The sequence below is a fragment of the Anabrus simplex genome, chromosome 9 (assembly GCF_040414725.1).
Source record: "Anabrus simplex isolate iqAnaSimp1 chromosome 9, ASM4041472v1, whole genome shotgun sequence".
Classification (NCBI taxonomy): domain Eukaryota; kingdom Metazoa; phylum Arthropoda; class Insecta; order Orthoptera; family Tettigoniidae; genus Anabrus; species Anabrus simplex.
In genome coordinates, this window is record NC_090273.1 from 159,817,827 (window position 1) to 159,841,828 (window position 24,002).

The window sequence follows — 24,002 nt, forward strand, 5'->3', positions numbered from 1 at the left end:
CAAATATATAGGGGGATTCTGACTTCTAACAACAACGAGAAGCACACAATCGAATAAACGGCAAAGAAGATAGACATTGCATTCAGACTATGTGGGAGTTTAGGGGTTGTAGTAAGGATGTAAATGAGAGGGCATATAAGTCACTGGTAAGACCTCGAATAGAGTACGCTTCCAGTGCATGGAACCCTCACCAGGATTACTTGATTCAAGGACTGGAAAACATCCAAATCGATTTGTTCTGGAAGATTTCCGACAAAAAATAAAACGTTGACAAGTTTGGGCAGGGAAGGCCTGGGAGGAAAGGAGACGAGCTGCTCGACTAAGTGGTATGTTCTGAGTTAGCAGTGGAGAAATGGCCCGGAATGACATTAGTAGCCGAATAAGTATGAGTAGTTATTTAAAAGTAGGAAAGATCGCAATAAGAAGATAAAGTTGGAATTCAAGAGGATAAATTGGGGCAAATGTTCGTTTACAGGAAGAAGAGTTATGGATTGGAAGAACTTAACAAGTAAGATGTTCAATAAATTTCCAATTTCTTTGCAATCATTTGAGAAGAGGATAGGAGAACAACAGGTAGGACAGATTGATTGATTGATTGATTGATTGATTGATTGATTGATTGATTGATTGATTGATTGATTGATTGACACACAGTTCACCAGGCGAGTTGGCCGTGCGCGTAGAGGCGCGTGGCTGTGAGCTTGCATCCGGAAGATAGTAGGTTCGAATCCCACTATCGGCAGCCCTGAAAATGGTTTTCCGTGGTTTCCCCATTTTTACACCAGGCAAATGCTGGGGCTGTACCTTAATTAAGGTCACGGCCGCTTCCTTCCAACTCCTAAGCCTTCCCTATCCCATCGTCGCCATAAGATCTATCTGTGTCGGTGCGACGTAAAGCCCCTAGCAAAAAAAGATTGATTGATTGATTGATTGATTGATTGATTGATTGATTGATTGATTGATTGATTGATTGATTGATTGATTGATTGATACACAGTTCTTTAAACATTTAATGATGTCATGAGCATTAAATATAGCTAATATATGAGGTCTTTCATTGAGTAGGCGCATGAAAGCAAAATGGAAGAGAAGAGATGTCGTGTTGTCTGCAGTTCGCGGCAATTGTGTACGACTCAGCGGGTGGGGAAGTACCACTTATATTAGTTCTTCCTGGATCTTGGCTGTTCTACGATGTTCAGGTTATAAGGAGATGACCGAGTATGTATCACTGAATAGGAAGAGATGTAATAGAATTATGATATGCGAGACTGGAAAATATGAGACATTCAATAGTTTTGACCATCAACAATAATAATGTTATGTGCTTTAAGTCCCACCAAGAACTTTTACGGTTTTTGGAGGTGTTTTGACCCTTTACAGGAGGACAAATTTGGCGAATTGTTATGACACCTTGCGCTATTTATACCGTCACAGAATAGGAATAGCACAAGTAAAGTGCACCATAATTTAAAGTCGCACATGGACGACGTTATTAAATTAGAGAAGAGGGACATTTATTGGCCGGTTGAGCTGACAGTCAGTGAAGAGGGCTGTCAACTCTACCTTTTGTTCCTCCTTAATTAAGTTCATGTTCCCGGTCGCCGACATGTGCGAAATTCAATCACTTCCGACCCTTTCATACATGACGATTGTAGCTGAAAGGCTTTACTCCATATTCTACTTTATTCTGCTCTGCCATGGTCCAATATTGTTTGATATCAGGGCCATTACTTCGTGTTATGTAAGCAATTTGCTTGAATAAATACTCTTCATGCGTATGGAAGTGACACTCCTGAGATCTCGTGTTTCCATACCCAAGAGTTTCCGCTGTGGACCGGTGGTGTGTTGTTGACCTCCGAATCCGAAGATCGTAATGTCCATCTCGGTAGTGGTAGTCGAATTTTGCAAAGGCGGCATGTCAAAGATCTCTAGACACACTTATCAGTTTTATCCAACCAAATTAATTAAAACACAGCCATAGATCGCCCAACAGAGATCTCTGGTAGAGAAAAACGGAACGTCAGAATTGACACGCAGGCAGTATAAATTATGGCGTATCTAAATGCCTGCACACGGTTATTATTATTACCCACAGGCTTCGGGTTAGATTCCCTGTCAGGTCAGGGATATTTACCTTGATCTGAGGGCTGGCTCGAGGTCCACTCAGCCTACGTCATTAGAAATGAGGAGCTATCTGACGATGAGATAGCGGGCCCGGTCTAGAAATCCAAGAATAACGGCCGAGAGGAATTGTCGTGCTGACACCTCGTAATCTGCACGCCTTCTGCCTAAGCAGCGGTCGCTTGGTAGGCCAAGGCCCTTCAAGTGCTGTAGTGCCATGAGGTTAGTTGTGGTCATTATTATTGATACGGGGATTTATTGTGGAATTGCGAGGTAAGGAAGCTCGTGGGGTGAATGTCACTTGAGTAACAATTTACTTTTAACATATTGGAAAGCTTTGTTTCTTTTCTTTCCCTTCTTAAAATTCAAATAAAGTAATTTAGTGACGTAACAAGAAACAGTTGAAATATTACTTGAGGATACTCACTTTCAACAATGAACTCGTCAGCTTCAACAATGTACTAGACTTAGAAGTTAGGTACAAGACTAATTGGGAGAAACTCCCAGTCGTTAACCGCTCCTGGCAGGTACAATGAGCTCCAGAGGCTAGCCTCAATGAAGCAATCACTTGCTATTTACACTGGTAACCCCTAGGGTGACCCCACTTCATAGTGTTCATACACGAGTTTTCCCAAGGTGGGCTTATCAATTACAAAGTTTCAGAACCAGGTTCCTCCAGGGAACCTAAACACAGACACGATTACCCAAAGAAACGGTAAAGAATGTAAAGGGAATCTCCTTTAAAAATAAAGAAACGCGTATTTTTTGTTTTTGTTTTAGCAAAATCCATTTAAGGGGTTGGGGGTGAGCAGGAGTAACAAGGGGGTGGATTTTAAAATGAGCATTTCTACAGCACATCTAAAAAACTTAAGAAGCTACAGACGTGAAAATTGGTATTTTTAATCTCTCGGTATTAAAAATAAAGAAACGCCTATTTTTTTTTATTTTCGGAAATACCACTGAAGGCGGGTCTAAAGAGGACTGAAAAAGTGGTTGAATTATTTTTATTAGGATACTGCTATCTCAAAAACTAAGGACGTCACATACGTGAACCTTGGTATTTGGAATCGCTTTTAAAAATAAAGAAACGCGTATTTTCTTATTTACGGAAAATCTACTTGGGGGAGGGGGTGGGGATTGAAGTGAGTGGTAAAGACTGAATTCTTTTTATAATGATGATGATGATGATGATTTTTGTAGTTTATAGGGCCTAATATCTAAGGTCATTGGCCCATTCAATTTATGAAGGTACCTATATCTTAAAAAGACTGCCTATGTGAATATTAGTATTTGGAATATCCTTTAAAAGTAATAAAACACGTATTCTTTTGTTTTCGGAAAATTCACTGAAGGGGGTTTGAAAATAATAAAAATGGGCTGAAGTATTTTTATGCACACATATACAATATATAAGGGGCAATGTCCTGACTGATTGTATATAAACGCCCAGACAAAACTACTCTATATAAACAAATTGAAGTTTGGGGATACGTTGCTATCACAACGTAGGCACCCACTAACGAAGGGTTTGAAATAATTCCGCCTTTAAAGAGATGAAACGGGAGTAAAACCCTGAAAACCAAAATATACATTATTCCGAAACCGTTTTCCTAAAGAAATTGAAATATCACTCAATGATTGCTCCTTTATGAACTGGATGTTAAATAACACAAATTTAGAAACAAAATTCAGTAGGGATTAATATCCGAAAACAAAAATATTTATTTCTCTCAAGCCATTTTGTATACGAGTAAGAAATTTCACATAACGGTTGCTCCTACATGTATTCGATTTTAAATAAAAACTGATCTTAAAATAATACACCCCTAATTGTTTTCGAGTGGTAGGGTAAGGCCTGAAAACATAAATATTCATATCTCTGAAACTATTGCACTTACAAAGTTGAAATTCCACACGATGGTGCTCGTACTGTATATACCTTAAATTTTAAATAGGAAGTGGTCTTGAAACGATATATCCTAAGGGGTTTTGATCGGAGTTTGTGGCCTGATAACAAAAATATTAATTTCTCTGTTGATGTACAAGGTTGCTCCTTTATGCCTTACACTTTAACCATGAAGTTGTCTTAAATCAATACACCCTAAGACGTCTTAACTTGGGGTGAATTCTGATGACAATAATATTCATTTCTCTCAAATCGTTTGACATACGTAGTTAAATTTTCACATGGTGGTTGCTTCTATACGTTTTAGGTTTAAATGATAAGAGGGATTTTGGCTGGGGGGGGAGTGAGGGTGAAAACTTAAAATTATTCATCCCTCCAAACCTTTTGACGTATGAATTTGTAATTTTACAAGAACTTCGGATGTCTAGGTGTCAAATACGATATAGTTAAAATATTTCACGTACATATGGATTGGGACCATTTAGAAGTTTTTGATGTTCTAAAACTAAGTCTTCACAACACCCAATGTACTCGACCGAATTTACGATTTCTTTCTTCATTGCAAACAAAAAAAAAAAAAAAAGAAAATCATTGTAAAACTTAGGGGTTTAACTGAAATAATCTTAAGCCTCGTACATAACTTCTTTCAGATTGTATACCATTAATGGTACTTACGTATTCTTGCGCACGTTGAATGTCTAATTTTTAAAGATTTAATCCTTTCAATTTAGACTACTAATCAAATTCTACAAGTTTAATATAATAATAATGAGCAAATATACCCGTGCTTCGCTACGGTATTCTACACCGTATACGGATATCCAAGAAAATTAGTGTACATGCAGTGCATAAGTTTTTTAATTCCATATCTCATGCCGTTATCCGAGAAACAGCATGGGCAGCTCCCCATACGTTGTTTTCAATGTAAAGTGTGAGTTGCGGAATTGTGATGATAACGGCAGGCTCACTTGCGTACTGCCATCCACAATCGAGTTGGTAAGCTTACATTTAAATGATATTCCCATTTCCTACTTCCAGTGAGATTAATTTGAGGAGTTTTTATTATAATGGCAGGCAATTTCCCTATTGCCAGTCAAAATTGAGTTGTGCTATTATCATTATAATGACAGGCCTCTTTTCCTACTGTCAGCCAGTTTACTGCCAGACACACCGAGTTGGTGAGTTTCCATTAAAAATAGTAAGCCACTATGCCTAATGCAAGTAATATTTTAGGTGGGTACATTTGTTTATAATGACGGGCACCCGTGCCTACAGCCAAACGAAAGCGGGTAGGGGAGGTTTGAACAAAATCGCATGCTCCCTTACCTTCTTCAAGTCGAATCGAGGAGGGAATTATTCATTACAATGGTAGGCAACCTTTACTAATGGCACTTACACAGGAGTTGGAGAAGGGCCTCATTCGTACTGCCAGTCAAAGTCGACGCTGGGAGTGCTGATTACAAAAGCAAACACATCCTTTCTTGATCGCTGCAAATCGACATCAATAAATATATACAGATCGACATACGAAAGTTTACGCATGTTTAAAATATTGCAGACCGTCATTAATAGATTAACTGTTGCTAAACGGTACGTCATATCGACAAACGGTTTGTACCATCAGACATCGTATTTAGCGATTTGAATGGCTGATCCTATGATATTTTCTCGAATATCATCTATTCAAGGGCCATCTTGAGTTAGGAACGTTGCATAGGGTGAAATTTGGGTAAGATTATCTCACAGTGCATTACTTTTCGGATAATTATATGACAGCTACAAACAAGCATTTGGCTCACATATGGCTGCTGGGTGGACGAATGTTCGTGTAGAAGTTGATGATTCGACGTATGAATTATGCGTGTAAAAATTGCAAAATTACTTACAATCAAGAAATGGAGACAAATCTTACGTATAACGTATAGAGGTACGACAAAATGTTATAGGACCGAAGTTGTAGATCACTCGAAATTGAACGGAGATTGTGCCATTCGTTTTATGGTAAGACTTACCATTTAGCCAAGAAATACCTCGAAACGAAGGTCTGCACCGTCATTGAAATTGCGTCCGTATTTTGATATTCTTCGGCGGTAAAAAGTGAAAAATATAAAGATCTCGGAAATTTTCTGTCGGTTACAGGCTAAAACGTATAATTTTGTCAAATTTCAACCTAGTAGCTCGTCTGGCAGATTGTGCCGCTATTTTGATTTTAGTGGTGGGGGTAAAGTTAGGACTTTCAGAAAACTAAAGCTAAAAAACATGCAGATGTTCATTATTATTATGCCTTAAACGGATAGGTGTACGGAAATTTCACCAAAATAGTCAATGTACAGTACAGACGCACGGTCGTTACAATTTTCTCTATATAGATAACGAATCTGCTCAACGTGTTCGCCTGCAAGACTGACCGATCATGATATCTCCCGTATTAATTCTCCTATCAAAAAAGTGCACATGATAAAAAATGTTCTAGAAATGAATTTCTATCAAGGTTGGTCGATTTTCAGTCAGGTTGCTCTTGCATATATTGCGGGAGAGTAAAATCACTGTTTCGGTTCCCTCTAAACCCCCAGTCCACTCCAGGAATTTGACATAGTATGCACCCGAAAACCTAAATATGAAGTTCGGTTGAAATATATCCAGTAGTTTTCAAGTTATGAGAGATACGCTTTACACGTACCCGCTCTTGAGTTAAGTCCGGCGGGACTTATACTGAAAAACGGTCCGTTAATGATATCTCCCTTATTAATGCTCGTATCGAAATGATGCACATGAGAAAAAGGTTTAGATATTGATTCCCATTAAGTTTGGTTGTGCATATTTTGTGAGAGTGTAAAGTAAGGTTTAGGTTTCGCATAAACCCGCAGTCAATTCAGGGATTTAGAAACAATATTGGACCTAAGACCTACCGAAGGACAGGTGGAATCTAAATATGAAATTTGGTGGAAACATTGAACCCATAATTCTACTTTGCTGAAATGTCAACTACAAGGCGGAGTGCATCCATATTCTTATTGTAAGCTCATCCTGTGTTCCGTGGCGTGACAACTTACAGCAGGAGGCCCCACCAAACGAGGTTGGAACATTTCGGAATGCCTCGGGTAATTAATAATTATATTCTGGATAATAACCCTCATTGCGAGAGATTTCGTCACTGTCATTAACAAAGTAATACGTAATGAAGAATTTGGGAGATATCTGATGAAGGGTGGAAATGTATTTAATTAGGCTCGGAGAGAAGGTGGCAGAGTGGCAAGGACATAGTCAAAATGCGCGGGAATCCTCGTGCACGAAATTAATTAATTACACCCGTCAAATACTGTATAAAGGAAAAATCAGCTAACGACACCATCGTGAGTAGAAAAACAGGAGGAACCTCTGGGTGAGTATCGAAGAAATCGGTCCAGAGGTCATCAAATGGAACGACTGCACAACAGTACATAACGGCAAGCAGAGCGTCCCTAGAGAAGGCATGAATACCCCCTCCTCAACCAAGAGAGTCTGTCATCATTCAGTTGTCCGAGAGGGTGAACCTGTGTCGCGCAACATTACGAAGAGGACTTAAAGAGTGCGAAATACAGTAGATTTGTAGAATCTCCAAAGGAGGGATGAATATATTACCAAGTGGTAAATTGTGAACAAAGGCAAATGAGCTGTTTAAATATTGTATTCACGATATCCATCCCGTTAGGGGAAGAACATCATTAGTTAAATACTTTTAGGATTCCTGAACTTCTGCGTAGGGAGACAGCAAATTCATAACATCACGTCGTATATGTGGCGTGTGTAAATTTGAATGTTGCGACGAAAATGATGTGTCTTATTATTCCAGTGTGGAGGCGAATTTTCTGTTATTTATGACAGCGCGCGACAATGTAAACTGTGTTTAAATGTCTTAAAAAGTAAAATAAGTAAAAGTGAAGTTATATTGCAATGAAATCAATGACAAAATGTTCAGGCCGGTAAAAGTTACAATAACGATAACGATAAAATAACCATTATAAGTGTAAGGAAGTCAAATAACGATGTATCCAATAATAATAATAATAATAATAATAATAATAATAATAATAATAATAATAATAATAATAATAATAATAATAATAATAATAATGATTGTACCGGGAGGTACACCTCAACGCCGCGCATTCAAAATAAACGCTTTAATGAACTCTTCTATCGATCAAAAGGTGAAATTGATACCACATGAAGTTGGAACTTTAATCGGAAGATGTCACCACTGAAATATTGAGTAATTTTGTTATTGTGAAGTTTCCTAAACTGACTGGATTTCTCCTTGTTTTGTTTGCTATATATCAAGAAGTTTGGACATTTTTCCACAGATCTCACTACCAAAAACTGTGATCATGCACTCTGGTGCAACGTGGAAGAACTTATAACTTAATTTCATACTCCTACGTAGGTTTTCCATAACTGATCTATGTTCATTTATTTTTGGATTGGCAATACTTTCTTTTCTTTCCGCCAGTTTTGAATCTAGCCAATCACGAAGTTTTGTAATCCTGAATTTCGTGTTCACTTTGTGTTAACCAATAACAATTAAGATAGTGTGTCCTGATTAGTCTTGAATGCTCTCGAACCTTCCCTGCGGGTATATAAACTGCAGCTTTTCACGTTTCCTTGTCAATTGATCATCGCCTTTCTGTGTGTGTGTTAAGGCACGAGGCGAGGCCACCTCTTTCTTCGGTCAGCGTTACATCTATAAGGTAATGGCCACGTAAAATCTATTTTTCTTGCTACCTCCGCGGCTTTATTCGACCGGAAGGTCCGGATCTTTAACTATGTAACAAACTTTATAAAATGTAAATTATCTTTCGCCTAATGTAAAACTTCATCAAATTTTTAACTGTAAATCGGGGATAGAGAGTGAGTTACCCTCTCGAGCTCCCCTTCATCTTGCTTTGAGGTGACTACGTTTTGCAAAATTTTTGTAATATATTAAAGTTGTTTCCATCCGAGCCACCTCAGTAGTGTGGGAATAACCCCAGTTTCATCGGCTAAGAGCCCCGTAGGATTTTATATTTCATTATCTGGAGTGCAGCGTACGCCTCCATTGAATTTGTGTTCGGGCCGATTATTTAACCTGTTCCTTTTCGCAAGGGCCCTGTAGGTTGTGTACTGGATACCCCTGTGTAAAAACCAATTCAAATTGTAAATTGTGGCTTGAGAGGCCAGAGATTGTAAATTTTGATGTTATGTTGCCTTCAGTGGGCTGTAAGAAACTGAGAGCCTGTTAGCTCTTTTCAAGTTTTTGTTATAGTAACGAGTGCCTCTGGAAGGCTAGATATTGTATTTTGGGAGCAAGTGCTCTTGAATTAGGGGATTTTTGCTCTTGAGTAATTGATTCCTTGTTTGAATTAAAGTTGAAAACTGGATCCGGTATCTCTGGAATTGTAACAGTAGGGACTTGAAGCCCAGAATTGTCAAGGTCTGAAACTTGAATTTTCCAATTTCTGAAATTATCATTGTACCCGATGTTTCACTGTTATGAACATTTTTTACGTTTGGAGTTCTAAAAGAAATATAACCTTCAGTTCAAGTTTTAAATTAATTTTGATATTGTAGATAGACCCATTCACCCCGGCACCTTCTTTAACCTCTTTCTGCTCCACGGGTATCCCCGTATTAATAATAATAATAATAATAATAATAATAATAATAATAATAATAATAATAATAATAATAATAATATTCACGTCAGGATAAAATTTGAGTTGATGATAATTATGCGTTCAGCAGTTAGGTAAGCGAGGTTTGTGGTTTATATCGAAATCCAGTGAAGTATGCAAAAGTTGGCATTTTTGGGAAACTTAAATTTTGTAACACCGTGTATTTGTGATACAGAAAATTAGGGTATGCTATTTTGCTTCTGAAGTCTGCAAAAATTTCGAGGAGTTAATTGTGATCATTATGAAGTTGTTTGGTCATGGGATTGCTTGTATTTAAAGAATAATGACGAAGATGATAAAGGCAGAGTAACCTGTATTTTATGAGTTAGGTAGAATTAGCAGGAATCCGAGAGTAAGAATCCCTGTAGTTCGACGGAGAGGAATTATTGTGACAAAGTGCATAGGTTGAGATGTAATATTTCTCAGACAGGCTGTATCCAAACAAGCGATATCCTGTAACGATCCAGAACGACTGAGGAATGTAAGGGTTGTCGAATCCAAGTGAGCGCGTTGTAACGCCCATTTTAAGTGCAAGTTGATGTTATACAATGATTACTATTTTAAGTAAGACCGTAGGTAAGAATGGCAGCTAGCCTTACATCAGAGTCCTTAGGCGCCCACTTTAAGATGGTGTCGAGAAAGGCATCTTGCCTTAAATCTTGAGTCTTTAGGACCCCTTCGAAGGTGGTGTCGGTAAGGAGGCATGTCGAGAAGGGCAGCTGGCACTAAAATATGATCCTCTGAGGTTAGGCTCCATTTAAGAAGGTATCGGGCGAGGGGATGTCGAGAAGGGCAACTAGCCTTAAAATTATAATCCTCTGAGGTTACCCCTTCCAAGATGGAGTCGCACATGATTATGTACCGTCAAGATAATAGCAGTAAGGTTAGGATCGTTCCCCTTTTCCAAAAATTCCACAGCACACAAAATCATGTGGCTACGTCCCGCAAAGATAACACTAGTGAGGTTATGGGATCGGTCACTTTTCGAAATTCCGCGGCAAAACAAGTGCACGTGGTTAGGACCTGTCAAGATGACATCAGTGAGGTTAACCACGTTCAAAATTCCGCGTCAAATCAAGTGCCAGTGGTTAGGACTTGTCAAGATGGCAGCAGTGATGTTAGAAAAGTTCTCTTGTTCAAAAAGTGAGGTTAGGATCGTGACGTCATGGGGTCAATGACCTCAGGTGCTGACTCAGCACAAAAATGCTGACGAGGTGGTTTAGAACCCGCCCAGGCCTCCCCCTACTTTGTTGGTTCCTCCTGAACATCTGTTCGGGGTGATATTTCAGCATCTGTAATTTAAGGGTGTCATGAGATGACAATAGATGGTGGAATTTTATTTTTGATTGTGAAAATTGCTGTTAACTTGTAATAAACACGATGCTTTCCAGTAATATTTCGCAACCTATCCATAGCAACTGATAATCGATTTGATTCGATTAAGGATCCATTCGGGGGATGTTCCGATATCTGATATGACGTTCAACTGGTGGATAACCTTAATTAAATGTAAATCTGGAATTCTAATTGTTGAAGGTCAGATTTTTCACGGATAGTGTGGGTTAACTCTCAGTTATCGTTTGGATCAAAGTGCCAGATTTTCAGATTTTCTATTCTTTTTCTGGTTTTTGCTGTCCACGAATTTAACATTGCGTTTTCATTCTTTGCAAGACAATAACAAACAATTTCGATATAACTTTACCACTCACGTTATGCATTGTGACTGCATTATAACATGTTGTGAAAGTTTTAATTGACATTTTTGCTCATTTGAAGTAATTATACTCTCCTCTGAACCCTATCGAAAGGAGCCTCCACGAGGACTTCTATTACACAATTACAATACGATGAGTAGCAATCGGGCGTACCCTGGGCAACGTCAGACTAAATTACTACGTGCACTAAATAATGATCCAACGCAAAAGAAAACCTCTGCAATCATTTCTCCAAATCAAATAGCTCAACAGCTTTTGAAATATGGTAAAACAGACAAACGAGGTAAAGGAACCAATATTCGAAGACAAGACGATCTCGAAACTATTGAGCTCTCAAAGCCATTTTCATAAAGTGAGCTGCAAAAGGCCATACAATAATGTAAGAACAAAACGGCACCTGGATTGGATGATATAAGAATAGAGCTAATAAAGAAAATTGGACCAACAACACTGAAATGGCTTGTGGAACTCTTTAATAACTGCTTTAGGCAGAACAAGTTTCCGAAAATATGGAGAAAAACTAAGATAATTGCTATGTTGAAACCTGGGAAAGAACTATCTGACCCCCAAGAGTTACCGCACATCTCATTATTATGTCATCTTTTTAAGATATTTGAAAGCCTGCTATTGAATCGCCTATCACCGAAGATTGACAATTTACTCATACCTGAACAGATAGGCTTCAGACCTCAGAGAAATTGTACAGCACAAATAACTCACTTAACACAACACATAGAGGATGGGTTTAAGAAGGCCCAGATCACTTGAGTGGCATTTATTGATCTCTCATCAGCTTATGATACAGTCCAACACCGCATAATGCTGCACAAGATCTACAGCTTGACTCTGGACTTTGGTCTTATGAGAATAATTACTATCTTATTTCACAATTGAAGATTCTACGTTGAATTACAAGGAAGTCAGAGCCGTAGGAGGACGCAAAGGAATGGCTTACCCCAATACTCTTCAACATTTATACAAATGATCAGCCCAGACCTCATGCAACCAAAAGTTTCATATATGCCGACGACCTTGCTTTGACGGTACAGACAAAAGTTATTTTGATGAAGCACATCTGATGCTTACAGGAGCTCTAGAAACATTTTCTGTCTTCTACAATAAGAACCACCTGAAGCCAAAACCCACAAAAGACTCAGGTCAGCGCTTTCCATCTTCGAAAGAGACAGGCAGGAAGAAAACTGAAAGTGACTTGGGAAGGCACCGAATTGGAGCACTATTTTACACCCAAATACCTTGGAATTACCTTAGACAGGTCCCTCACCTACCGACGGTATTGCCTAAACACCAAACACAAGGTGTCAGCCCGTAACAACATAAACTTGTTGGTAGTAACTGGGGTGCTGAACCTCAGGTGGTCCGTACTTGTGCCATGGCACTTTGCTTCTCCGCCGGTGAATATGCCTGTGGTATAAATCCTCCCATGCAAAGCAAGTAGATGTGGCTCTTAATGAAACAGCGAGACTAACAGTTGACAAACTGTATTGTATGAGAGGAAGTAGCCGTAAATGCCGGAAGGAAACACGTTGAATAAAATGAGCTACATCCAGTACACAGACACACTCCACCAAAGCCTAGATTGAAATCTGGGAGGAGCTTTCTACAGTCAACATCTCCAATAAATACATCTCCGAAGAAAGCCAGAGAAAAATTGTGTGCAGCCAGAACAAGTCATCTTCAAACATGAACATAACTAGCTGAATGCTTACCAACCGGACACAACTTGGACTTGATCACATGGGAATCACTGAACAGGTTAAGAACAGGTATTGGAAAGTCTAAGGACAACCTAGTGAAAGGGGGATATTTGGATGTGTCACCACTATGTGAATGTGTCAGTGCTCGTGTTGCAGTGAGGAGGATCTGCTCAGAGCACAAGGAAATGCAGTCGCAGTTGCTCGCTTTTGGGCAAAGACTATTAAATTCCATTTAGTTATATATGTCTAAAAAGTCTTTGTGTTTTATTGTTAGTAAATTGTAATGTAAAAACAAAAACAAAAAAGTTAGACTCTATGCTTCTGATTCGAGTAAATAAATAAGTCGATGAAGTGAGAGAAAACAACTCGTAACGATCCGAGAGTACGATATTGCTGTACCAAAGCAGCTGAGGGGGACGATCAACGATGGCACGGTAAGTTCAAGGGTTCAATATATCAAGTAGTTTTCAAGAAACAAGAACTCAGACAAATAAGCAGAAAAACAGACACTGAAGCTAAAAGAAAATATGCGGATGGTCATTATTACACGTAAAATGGGTAATTGAATGAAAATTTCGCCAAAATAGTCAATGTACAGACGCACGGTCATCATGATTTTATTTATATAGATGGAGGTTTCATCTCAACTTTTGTCAGAGATCGGTACTGTCATCTAAAACATAAAATTCTGTCTTACATTTTAAATAAGTGTTCTTAAAATAATACACCCCTAAGGGGCTTTAACTCGGAGTGACTACAAAAATATGCATTTACATGAAACCATTTTAATTACAAAGTTAAAATTTCAAATGATATCCTAGGTGTTAAATTACAAAAGGTTTGAAACAAAATTAGCCCTTCAGAGAGTTAAATGGGGGTCAATATCCGAAAACAAATGTATTCTTTCCTTCCTCTGAAACGGTCTAACGTACAAATAGAAAATTCGAAATTTTAAATCGTAGGCATGAAATAGCAAATATTTAAAAAATTTAACTGTTAAATGGCCTTAGCTCCCGAAACGAAATTATTCATTCCTCCAAAAGCGTTTGACTTTCAGTGTTGTAATTTTACGAGACGGTTCTTCTTTTATGTTCTAGCTGTAAAATACCGTTGTTGAAAATATTTCTCCCTTAAGGGATGTGGATGGTGTTTGACAACGTCCATTCCTCCGAAACCATTTCAGGCACTAACTAAAAATTTTACACCAACGGTGGTAAGTTATTCTTTATGCCAGATGTTAATAAATAGTCAAGAACATTCAGCCCCTAAAATAAGCATTCATTCCTCCATTACTGTTCGACGTACAAAATCAAAATTTCAAAGGGTTTCGCTTTTACGTCCTGGATGTTAAATAAGGTAGGGTTTGGAACATTGCAATTCTTCTGTACTGGGTTTAAACGAGTGTTATATCAGAAAATAAATAATGATTCTTTCAGAATCGTTTGACGTACGAGCTGAGAGCGTATTTCACAGGCTCAGCCGACAATGGACACACACAACTGTAAAACATTTGAGGTTAAAACCGTAGCGTGGGCCGATGACCTTAGATGTTAGGCCCCTTTGAACAATAAGCAAGCATCAAAACCGTAGCGAAACACGTGTATTTTGCTAGTTTATCAATAATTATTAAAGGTTGTTTTTAACAATGTCGGTAAATGTCATCTTACCATTATGAAATATTTCATATTCCAATATTTGTAAAAAATGAGAACATGGAAACCTTTACTAGAGCGTGCAGCAAGGCGAAAGAAAATCTAAGTACTGGTTCTTCAGGAAACGGTGTGCTTTTATTATCTCTTTTAAGTTTAATTGGAGTTGATCGCCCGTCAGTCAGCTCAATAAGGAAGACCAATTAAAGAGGTTATTAAGACATTCTATGGATCGACAGGGAAACCCAACTGGCTTGCTAATTGGAGGAAAGTTTAAGAATTAATTAGTGGTGAGGGCTGTTCTGCTTCGTTGTAATGCTAACAGAGAACGTTTATGTCATAGGCGTACTTCTGCTGCACGGCTCTTGAGCGAGCGGTTTGATTGCGTAATGAATGTTTAACAGGTCATGAAAGGCAGAATGAAATATGGGTGATTATATGAGAACCGTAGAATCTCTCCTAAAGCTTTCTGTCTAACATTTATACGTCACACTATTGCTTCCGGCATCAGTATTTGTATCTTATGAGAACTGCCGAGTAGGGTGGCTCAATTATCATGCGTCTTCCAGCAACCGCAACAGTAGTCAGTGGGTCGTGAAACTGTATTATTACCGCTGTTGGATTTTATACAATTGCAGTGGCATATAGCGGAGATGAACGAGAGCACAGAGAATCTCTGAGCTAATATGAGGCTTTCGATCCTGTCGCCCACCGGCAACGCTACATGGGAAGAGATCATTCGTCTTTCACGTTAGTACATCGATTCGATTTTTCTTGTTACATTAAAAATTCTAATAAAACATTAAATAGTGCTTATATACAAATACTCCGCAGTTCGACGGACAGTGTTTAACGTGCCAAAGGAATTCCCAGTGACACGAATGCAAGGGAATTGATAAAGCCAACACTGAACGACACAACATCGAAAGTATAGATTTTAGAAGAAACTTCTGAACAATTTGAAATAAAAACAGGGCTAAAACATGGAGATGGATTAACTCCCTTATTGTTTAATTTAGTTCTTGAAAAGGTGATTAGGATAGGAAAAATGAAAATAAAGGTATAAATATTGGTAAATGTCTCCAAAACAAAATTCACCTTAATTGCCTAGCATTTGCTGTTGACATTACTCTTCTATGCAACAACAGGCAGGAAGCAATCCCATCTGTGGAAAGACTCCATGAAATAGCAGCCAAAACATGACTCAAAATTTCTCATTAAAATGCAAAGTATACGAAAGGGACTAGATCAGGTTTCAACAGCCAATCGTTAACCACCAAATATGGAAATATCGCTCAAGTATACAAATTTAAGTATCTAGGTGAATTTATTGACCCAGCAGGGTTAAATCGGAAAGCTTACAAATAAAGAACTGCAAAACGTCAAACAGCATACAAAATTACTTGGAACAGATACAATCAAGTAACTGTATCAAAAAGGCAAAATTTTGACTTTATACGGGAGAAAGGGGCAATTGCACGCATCTAAGGCAAAACACCTGATAAGGTGCTATGTTGGATCTAAAATTTCTACAATACTCCAGTATGATAGGAAATATAGTTAGGAATATGGAGTGTAGAATACAAGTACACAAGTAGTAAGTTCCCGAGTCTTCTGTCAAAATATAATTGGTGGCAAATCTTGAATAAAGATCATCGGAAAACAAGAAAGGGAAGTCGTCAAAAATACCTTAGGACCGAATTATAATAATGGAATTTGGGTGAAAAATTAATCACATTAAATCTATCAAGTAACAGAAAATATCACAGACACCATAAGTAAACGGTGATTACAATTTTATGGTCACTTAAATGCACAATGGATAATAACAGGCTAAGAAAGAAAGATTTAAACTCAGCCTTAACAACGAAAAATCACAATAATTGGCTAAAAGAAATCAGTGAAGATCTAAATTGGCATTAATTAAGGGACCACTCGAGGTAGAACAAAATTCAGGACCAAAATTCACAAACACAAATTTTCTGTAAATCCCACCCGACTAAGTACAGGATGGAATGAAAAACGTAAAATGGAACACAGCGTGAGGATGAAGAGATATTGGGAGGAGAAGAAGAAAAAAAAGTACTAATAGGCCTTACTTCGAAAATAGTGTTCATTGCCTCTTTCTTTTGTCCTAGATATTATACAATATTATTTATTCTAGGATATGCATGTAGCATTTTGTAGTTAAATTAGTGCTTGATTGGGTTTTCCTCATTTTCTTTTGCCACATATCACTTGGAATATATAACGAACTGCTATTCTTCGCGGCGCATTCCACTCTTTATTTAATAATTTTACAATTCCTTCTCTTTCTATTTTTACTTTCTATTCACCACCAATATACTTAACTCTATGTGAATCAGTCTCCCTATAGACTGCCAGTAGATGAGCGTCTTCAATTAATTATCCACAGTTTCCTCACTTCCTTTTGGTCTCATTTGGTTCTCAACATTCTTTCACTCGAACAGTTACTTTCTTACTCAGCTTCTATCTTCTTTCTGAAGTTCTTTTTCCCATCACTCTCCAATTTTTATTCTGGCCATCATCCGTTTTACTTTGTTCAGTCAGTAATCACCATTTAAATGTTTCACAGATGTCCGTAAGCTAAATTTAATATTCGCTCCCGTTTTCCCTTCTTAGTCTTAACCGATATTTCATTATCTCTCTAGCTAAATCTGCTTATATACTTGTATCTTTAAATAAATTGTATTTACACTACTAGCTACGGATTGCGGTAGACCTACTGCATCTGGTTCTTTACTGCTTTCTTAAATAACCAATACTTCTACCCCATACAATACTCTGCATTTTACAAGCGAATTTAGAATCATTTTATGCCACTCATATTCAGTATTTGGCATCCTACTCTCCAAACACCTCGTGCTACGTACAGGCGCTAGCCGTATCAACTCTGTTCGTCTAATTTGTTCATTCTTCTTACCGTTAGATGATACTATCATTCCAAACGTTTTACTTCATTGACTACTTCTAATTCCCTTTTCATATACCATTACTTTTGTTTCATTAAGGTTTATTTTTAAATCCATTTTCTGCAATATTCAGCCGTTCATGTACTGTACCAGGACACTGATAACTTGCGGAATCGCACCACTGACATATGAGAACGGTCGACACCAATTTCAGTGACGATGAGGTGTCAGATTTTGACATGGACGAGAAAGAAGGGGGAAGACGTGAAGAATGCATACTTTCCACAATGACAGATTCACCTAACGGATTTTGAGTGAAGTAACTTATCACCTGCAAAAAAATGTGCAGTAGAATATTTCGTACCTCAAAAGTAACTGTTGCGAGATTTATCAAACTCGGTGATGTGATGATCAATCCCATTGTTGAGAAAGCTGCTGAGCTGTAGTTGACTGTGTACGCCGTCACACACTTCGCCCATGTAAACCGATATCCTTTTAAATTTCGAAGTGGAGAGTTTAGAAATTCGCAGACGGAAGGATGCAGTAAAATTTGTTTTTAAAGTTGTTAACTATGCTATTGATAATCCTGAATTACTGTCACTCCTAAATTTCCATGTACCTCGCTTCAATTCCAGAAATAACACAACATTCTTAAATGAAAAAACCAGGACGTGTGCCCATAATAACTCGCCGGTAAACAGGATCTGTAGTATCTTCAACAGTGCCATTCAGAAAAATAATGTCCTTGACTTCAGTCTGCCACTGTGTGAGTTTGTAACTGAAGTTCATCGCGCAATTGTATGAAGTCCTACAAATAGCGGAAGTTGTAAGGTGAAGTCCTATAATATTATGTTTGTACGTGTATTGCTTCATTTGTTTTGTCATTTTACTTTGTTGTGTGTTGTTCCATCATATTAACATACGGTTCTTTAGTTTGTAGAAAAATACTTTAATATTTTATATCAATATTATAGGAGATTAGATAAAATTGTAGAATATAGTTTAGATATAAGTATCACCATGTCAATTTAAGTTTATCTGACGTAGTTGCCACTGTAATTGGGACACTAAATCCTGTAGTGTGAAAAAAAGTAATGGTACTAATTGCAGGCAACGCAAGCCCTTGATCTTCCGAACATAGTGGTACCAATCACAGGTACTGGAAACCCGCAGTGAACCGCTCTTCTGCTGCTGCTAATCACAAACCTATTGTGTACTTAATATAGTGGTACTACTCGCAAGTAAAGGCGGCCTATGGTGTTCCCCGCGCGATGGTACTAATCACAAGTAGTTTCATGGTTCTAATTCAATCATCCCTGGGTCGCCTCTTTTTAGTCGCCTCTTACGACAGGCAGGGGATACCGTGGGTGTATTCCTCGTCTGTTTCCCCCATCTACAGGGGGTGAGAAGGATTCGATACAATGCCTGGGCGTTTTTACTTTCTGCAACGTGTCTTCCTAGCGCTGTGCTCGTGGTGGTCTGTTTGAAGTACAACTTGGCAACTATTGAAAGGAGGAAAATTTCATGTGGCCCCACACTTCGGAAAATGAAGGTATTGGAAAGATACAGGGGAGGCCCACGGAGGGCGTGAAAATGAAAGTATATCAATGGCTCCCGAACCTAATACTGTTGGGGTCGGAAGAGAACTCAAGCTGACCAAGGGTGGTCGGAAACGAAGGATGAAAGTGAGGAGTCAGGCACAAGTAAGTGGAACAAGACTCAGCTGGGGTCCGTGATCCAAGTTGAGACCCCCTGGTTTGACTTTCTATCTTTTCCCATGACAGGCAGGGGATATCATGGATATATTCTAGGGCCCGCATTCGCCAGGCTTTGGACACCTGTTGTTTTCTCCAATGGTCCTTCCTTTCTACAATAATATATTGAACTCTGCCGACACTCGTATTACTTGGAAACATTTCTTACCAGATACAGTAATACTACCAAAAACCTCCACAGTGCCGCAAGTAGAAGGGCTAAAGGGTTTCAAACTGTGAGTAGCTCTATCAAACTAAACAACAAAATTTGGAAATCTCTTCCACCCTAAATGCAGTTCCGGAAAACAGCCTAAAATCGCTTGTTTCTGTACTCGTCTTTCCTTTTTTCAAATGCTAGCTGAATTAACTTATTAACATAATTATTCCGGTAACGTGTTCCTTGGTTGAATACCATCAGGCATTATTTTCGATTTAAAAAAATGACTACACCGAATGTAGTTATAATGGCTTAACTGAAACAATGCATTGACTTACATTAGCTCTCGCAGTGATAGAAAAAGGCAAACAGCTAATGTAATCGACCGGAGGATTATAATTTTTACGAATATATAACGAATATATTCGCATACTTTATTATATTTTATTTACCTAAAATCCTTAGGATGTTTTCAACATTGAGTTGCTCGCCTGAAGGTCTAGAACTGTGGATTTTTGTAACGCCTACGGTCCTAAGTACGGTTCGAGAATATACTGACGCTTTCTATGTCAAAAAAAAAATCAAAGAACTTCTGAATCTTCCGAGGATCTGGAAACACTAATACAACCGCTGATTGAAGACATTCTTACGCTTAGCAGACCCCTCGACTGGGTGAATTTTAAAGCCTCCTTCCGTATTTGTAACTTATCACTCCTCAGTTGCTGACGAAGTTAGGCCGTGACTCCTGTTTTTGTATGTTAAAAATATGTCTGCAGCTGTGACTTATCAGATAGCGACGTGATGATAAATGAGCAACTCGGCGAGAGAAGAAAACTTCACTTCTCGATACTAGCTGCGACCTCGTGTAGGCATGATTGATGACGTTACAACCTCGTAAGCCCAGGGAAATAACACACTGGTAAAATTAGCGGAGACGTACAGATGATTAAGATCTAGCAAGTGACGTAAGATGAAATTCTCTCTCAAACGCTTTCAGTTCAGTAAGCAAATACTGAAAGCGATAAATTAAACAAAATACGCGACTTCAGTCAGTGGTGAATATTCGAAGCCGAAAAGGCTCCTCTAATGACCTACTATACAAATACAATCATAAGTGTCACGTGTCTATACAGTATTTCAGAAAAGGAAAAAAACACATATTATTGTAATTTCCTCGCATTTTACATTTTATCAACCTTAACTTTAAGTATTAAGTATAATTAAATGCCATGTAGATAGAAACACTGTGGATCGCCAGAAGGCTAACTCACTGACTCACTAACATTGTTGTTTCCCCACTTCCGGATGAGCTAAAACCTTGAAATTTGGCAAACTGATAGCTGTAACTTACTAAGTTCCAAAAGTTCAAATTTTTAATTTTCACCCCCTCCCCCAAACAAAATGGCGGAATGTTGTAGTGCCTTAGAAAATTAAAATTTGTCAAAGTTATAGAGAATTTCAAATATGTTCAAATATTTCACATTTAACCTCCAAAACATATCGAAATTTTGAGGGATATTTAATAACGCTGCACACCTTCGTTTGGAGGTTTTTTGTGGCTAAACGGTGATTCCTATAAAAAACGGATAGCACTTTCGTCCTAGAATGAAGAGATCTATAACTTTGGTCCCATGACTTTTTGCCTATTTCGACTCCTTCTACCCTAGATTGAGCTTCATTTTCCAATTTTGTTTCCTTTCCATGTATTATTTTGCTGCTTGAAACACTTATAAGACAGGTAGAATCATGAAATTCAGCATTCTCGATATGCCCCCCAGGTTTCAAGGTTGTAGCTGTCCATTAAGTGACGAAAATAATTTCTCAACCCGTGAAAAACGTACGATATTTGGCCTAGATCGAACCATTCACCTCTATCTTTGGTATAAACAGACCAGATACGAGAAAATATTTTACGACTAATAATGAAGGCCACCAAAGAGCCTGTCTGATGAAGCAATCCGTTTGTCGATGCGACGTACCGTTTCGCCGCACTAATTTTCAAAATCAGGTCTATACTATCATGCGTACACATTCTCCCGCTATTATGTTTTTGTTATATAAAGCTAGAAGGGTGACTGGCACACTCACTCATTCACTCACTCACTGACATTAATGTTTACCCACTTACAGGTGAACTAGAAACTTGAAATTTGGCAAAGTGATAGCTGTAACCTAAAGAACAATTTTAAAAAATCAAATTTTAATTTTTTACCACCCTTCCCCCAAAACAAAATGTCTGATGTAAATTTTCATGTGCGCTGGAAAAATGGATAAAAATCATAGCTTTTGGGCTGCAACAGACAGGGAAATTCCAAATCGTTCCAACGTTTAACTTTTCTAAATGTGGAGGCATCGTTTCGAGGTATTTTGTGGCTAAAGGGTAAGTCGTATCGCGAAATGGACTACGAATTCGGCACTAGGCGTGAGGAGATCTACAACTTTGTCTCTGTGACTTTCAGTTGTATCTCGATCCCTTATCTTTTAGATAGAGGTGTATTTTCCGATTTTACGTCAATTCTGAATATTTTCCTTAATTCAATTTACTGCTTGGCACACTTATAAGACGGGTAGAATCATACAATTAGGCAGGCTCATTGACATGCCTGTGGACCATTCGCGAGACAAACTGCATTAATATAACTGCTGTGTACGTATGTGAAAAAATGAAGAATCTGTGGAAACTGTGCTCAAATTTCAGACTAATGTTGGTTTCTAAACTAATCAAAGGTGTACCCGACAGAGATACTACAAAACTTCAAAGAGTCAAAATTATATACCATTTCACTTTGCCTCCCAAGTTTCAAGACTGCAGCTATCCATCAAGTGACTATAATAATTTCTCAACTTATGAAAATGTACGAAATTAGCGCCAGATCGAAACGTTTACTTCTATGTATTCTATAAATCGCGAATATACGAGAAAATATCCTAGGACCTGACACGAAGGCTGCTTTTCTTTTGTTGTAACACTTTTCGAGGTTGTAGAGGTCGAAATACTCTAAAGGCCTGCACTGATTGTAAAATCGCTCCAAGGGAGAAGGCGTTACTTCCAGTTGATCCACCCCACCCCTTCGGGAAGTGGAATTAAAACCTTTCCTAGGTCTAGGCAATCATGGAATTTCTTAAGTTGTAATGTTATCGTTTTCAGCCATCGAGACGATCATTATTAGATCTCGGAAGTTGAAGACCTGTAAATTGAATCAAGAAAGACCAGTAAAAGACATAATATCTGGGGAAAAGGGCGTAAAATAGATCGAAATTCATTCATAGGTTTAGTTTTAATGACATATTTAATGAAGGAGTGTAATTTTTAAAAATGTAAAACATAGAGTAGAAAAATACATCAGTAAAGTACTTCTTCTTTCAGACATTATATATTATTAGATTGGTATAATTTAAAAAAGGAATTCCGTGTTTGTTAAAAAGTACTTGCAGAATTTAGAATGAAATGCTTGTTCCACCCAGAATGTATTCAGCGAATCCTCAATGGACATCCTGGAGAAAGAAATTGATTGGAATCATATTTGTGTTAACCACACTAGGGTTACAGAAACTGGAATTCCTAAACCTCAGCTCAGTTGGTTTTGCAATATTTGAGATCGGTCATCTCCAGGTTCTTTGGTGTGAGGAGACAGCTCGTTGCAAAACATCGAGAAAGTTTTCTGGATGTGAAGTGAGATCCTTCTCTTCACAACAAAGTTCCTCCTTTCAATATTCACTTATCTTACACTTAACTTGATACCCCTGCTTTTGTCAAACATTACTTTCATTTGTCACTGCCTTTAATTTTCTCTCTTACTAAAGAAAACTTATTTATGGGGCCATGCATGAATTAATGGTGATTCGAATTGAGAATGGCCAATACAAACATATTCAAAAGGGTGAAGATACAAAAAAGACCGCTTCGAACAAAAAAAGGCTAGAAAAAGACATATAAGCCAAAAAAGCCGAAAAAGGAAAAAAAAGGACAAATAAAACCCACTGTTTTCTGGCCTACAATGAACATACTATACATTAGTCTTAAGACACTGGAGAAGAAAAGCACTTTTCCTCAACTTCCGAGCGCTATTCATTGCAATAAAATGTTAGGTTTAGTTTTATTTGCTATTGTCGTTGTCGTATTCCGATTAACTGGAGTCGATATTTAAAGAAAACCTTGTATATCTCGTGAACAGCGCATAGACACGCCTCTATTTTTGAAGTGATGAATGATATTCGCACACTTTTGAACATGCTACTCTCGTTCAGGTGCCGTACACTTTCTCTGGCACGTACGGAACATGTTTATGGAAAAGCGACAGCTGAGCCATCTCTGTACAGGCTACGAAGATCCTTGGAGGAGTGAAAGGTTTAGGTTTTTAC